The 3,619-nt window shown below is 38.2% G+C and overlaps 1 long non-coding RNA gene across 1 annotated transcript in view; it reads left to right on the forward strand.

The window, feature by feature from the left end:
* Positions 1-3,319: 3,319 nt before the first annotated feature.
* Positions 3,320-3,619, forward strand: part of LOC125613263 — a 52,239-nt gene continuing 51,939 nt past the window's right edge. Inside the window, exon 1 of the long non-coding RNA XR_007343769.1 lies at positions 3,320-3,476. This is a non-coding gene — a long non-coding RNA (uncharacterized LOC125613263). The remainder of the gene's footprint in view (positions 3,477-3,619) is intronic.

Consider the following 3,619-nt stretch of genomic DNA (forward strand, 5'->3'; position numbering starts at 1 on the left):
ACAACTAAGGTTCACTTTATAGTTAATGATCTTCAGGAGAACAGCAGATTTGCTTTTTTTGCTTCAGTATTCATATTGTATACTCAGTTTTATTTTAAATAGAGCAACTTTTCCAGTTAAAAAAAGAAAAAAATACAGTAACAACTGTAGAAGAAATAACAGTGGCAAAAAATTTCCAATTCAAACATAATTCTCTCTTTCCAAAGTACATAGAAACAGGTTACCTTCATAATGAATTATTTTCATAAAAGAGACTTAAAAGCAAGTAAAACATCTCAGTTTGTAGAGTATAACTAAATCTTACACCACTTGCCTAGTGGGCCCTGGGTTTTATCCCTAGAACTTTAAAAAAAACAAAACTATATTATAATCAGGACCACAAGCAGACATGATCAGATTTAAAATCAATGTGAGCATCAGCTAGGCACAGTGGCACATGCCTGTAATCCCAGTGGCTTGAGAGACTGAGGCAGGAGGATTGCAAGTTCAAAGCCAGTCCCAGCAAAAGCGAGGTGCTAAGCAACTCAGTGAGATCCTGTTTCAATAAAATACAAAACAGGGGTGGGGATGTGGCTCAGTGGTCAAAATGCCCCGGAGTTCAACGCCAGTACCCCCTGCCCCCAAAAAAGAGCAAAAAAATCAACTTGAGCCTCAAGTTCCTTTGGCAAAAGCATGCATGACTCACTGCTTTAGAGCTCAATGATATAAATTGGAAAAATCCTTCTGCCTAATATTTTGCTTTGGATTTGTTTTTTAAGACATCTCCATCTTAATGTTGACAACTTCTACATTTTCTGTGGCTTATTTATCAAGACAACAAGTTGTGAATCACATTCACATACATATATGTATGTATGTGTGTATATATATATATGTGTGTGTGCGCGTGCGCACGCCTTAGTATATAACCAAAAGGAAAACACTTATTCCTTTCTTTTTTAAAATATAGACAAAGCAACAAGAATATTCTAAGCCAGAACACCAAAAATTTTGAGATACTGATTTCCTTCCCAGAATATTTCCACTAAATATACACTAAAGAGGTATTTTACCTGGAAATATCTATATATTAGAAAATTTAAAGCAGATTCCAAAAACTCCACTAAAAATAAAATTCATCCCAAGCTCATTAAAAGTTTTATAAGATTGTGAAAATTTTAAAAAATTGATCTCCAAATTAAGCAAAATATTCTGACACATGTATCAGAACCATACACACACACCAAATTATCTGAAGATCCTGATCACTGAAAAATTGACACCCTGTGCTTTTATAATTACAAATAGTAGAGATGGGGATAGGTTAGACACACAATAGAGTGAATAATCATTCCCAACCTACTCATTCCTTACTATATTAACCCTTCCCACTTTCTAATCACATTAAAGAGAACAAAAATGTAAAAACATATAAGTTGACAAAACAATTACAAAGCTCATCAAAATCATATTTATCTCTTTAATTTGAAATTGTTTTTTAAAAATGTCTACTTATGAATGCTCCATTCAAGATGTTAAAGTGACCTATCCTCTCTTATGGTAGTATCTCACAAAAAAGTCCCTTTCAAGGGGTGACACAAGAGAAAAAGATCCATGTAAAGAGCCTATAATGCAAGTTATTTTATCCTTCCCCCCCCTCATTTTTCATGTTCATTTTTTAAAAATCAAAGACAGATGACTGTTTTAGTGCAAGCTAAAGTAAAAGAAAACATTTGTACTATTCTTATCAGATTTGTTTGCAGAATACCAACTATTTCTTGCCAGTTATTTCTATAACTCATTAATTTATACTTATTTGACTAGAACAATGAAAAAATTAACAAGAGTATATATGTGTGTTTATGTATTTTACATATATGCACTAATAGACAATAAGTCTGCTTTAGTGCAGGGATATTGTATTTTCTTCCAATTATTCAATGCCCATATTGCAAAAAATATGGAAAACATGAGATTTTAAGATTTACTATAGAGAAATGCCTTTGTTGAAGCAACAATTAGTATCAACCTTATAAAACATAGAAGAGAAAAATGCTATGAAAGGGCAATCTGGCATTTCACAGCTCCTGTTCTCTTACTCCACCCAGTCTTCTCGGCTAAATGGCTGTTCACAGCATACACAAATATTAGCCCATTTTTTAAAAAGAGGTGGGAGAAGGTACCAAAATAGAGATTGCTCCATCAAAATCAACATATTCAGAAATTTTTCATGTAAAAAATTGGGTTCCTTTCTCTGATCTCAAAAAATATACTAGCTTAAATTTGTTTTAGGAGGTCCCTTCTTAACAATCCAAACAATGATCATTTATAATAGAATAAATCGCCCCATAAATTACTCTTTTGCTTTAATAAAAACCTCAATTTGCACCTGCCAATTATTTTGCAAAACTGTTCTGAAAGACCCTCATTGGAAATTAAAAGATGTCTAATGTCTTAATACCAAACCAAAATTTTTACGTGAAAGCTTTTAACATCTTCAACCTTATATCACTACCAACATACACAAGTAGAAAATATTCCCCATTAAGGGATTGAACCCTGCAGCAATTAAGCTCTGCTGGGGGTGGGGAGAATTAAGCAAATACTACTGTGGCAAAAGGGGAGGGATGACAATGTTACTGTATAAGCGGCCCAAGCACTGTCTCCTCCGCCCTAGCCTCAAAAAGAAATTCACACAAAACAATCCACCCCCAACAAAAATAGAATTGCCAAAAATGGCACAAATATTTTGTTTAGCCTTTAAAATGTTATGAGTCTTAAGGACTGTGTGCTCAAAGTAAAGGCTGGAATAACAGGAGTTATCTTTATTTTCTCCTGAGAGCCTCTTAAGGAAAGGGGGGGAGTCCTTGGCATGACATCGCCCATTGAGAACAAGATTACAAATCTGGTCCTTCTCTCCAAAAACACAATTTCTTAACTAAAGGATTGGTATGAACTGGACTCAAACCCCAACCTGAAAGGAAAATTTCCTGCCCTTCTCTCAAGGAGTTTCTTGCTAAGTCACTGAAGAAAGACAGAAAAACAAATAAAGCCGGGCACCTTGTTCTCCCCTATCTCAAATACTGAAAATATCCTCCTCTCCAATGTGATGTTTTAGAGAGGAAGAGTCAAAACCTGCCACCACCTCAAAGGCATTTTCTCACCTGGAAGGCTAGAGGGTAAATAGATACAGGCACTGCATTTCCTAAAGCAAAGGGGAGATGAGATGAGAGGAAGGGAAATGGCAGAGGCCCTCGAAGCTCAGTGTTAACAACGTCAAAAGGCAACTCCCGTCCGAGGAGCCGGTGGCAGAAAAGAAAACCCTGCCCGATTTGGTGGGTGGATGCTGCAGATTGTTGGAACAGAGGGGCCGGGCCGCAGAGGCTGGACCACTGCATCGGTGTGGGGGAGGGGGGAGACTGGGAGGCGGCGGTCCATCCTCCTCAGGTCAACCCCATCCTAAGGACAGGTGGGGGACGGAACGCCTGGAAGGCCCGGTAGGTGCCTAAGCCTGGGCCCCGAGCCGACAGCCGCGGAGGGGTGGGGACTGCGGAGCTCGCCTCCGCGGCCGGGGAGAGAAGGAGGGCCGAGCCCTTTCCCCAAGATCAGAGAGCAACCTGCTCCCCACGCCCTTCCTACC

The sequence above is a fragment of the Marmota marmota genome, unplaced genomic scaffold (genome assembly GCF_001458135.2).
Source record: "Marmota marmota marmota unplaced genomic scaffold, marMar, whole genome shotgun sequence".
Classification (NCBI taxonomy): Eukaryota; Metazoa; Chordata; class Mammalia; order Rodentia; family Sciuridae; genus Marmota; species Marmota marmota.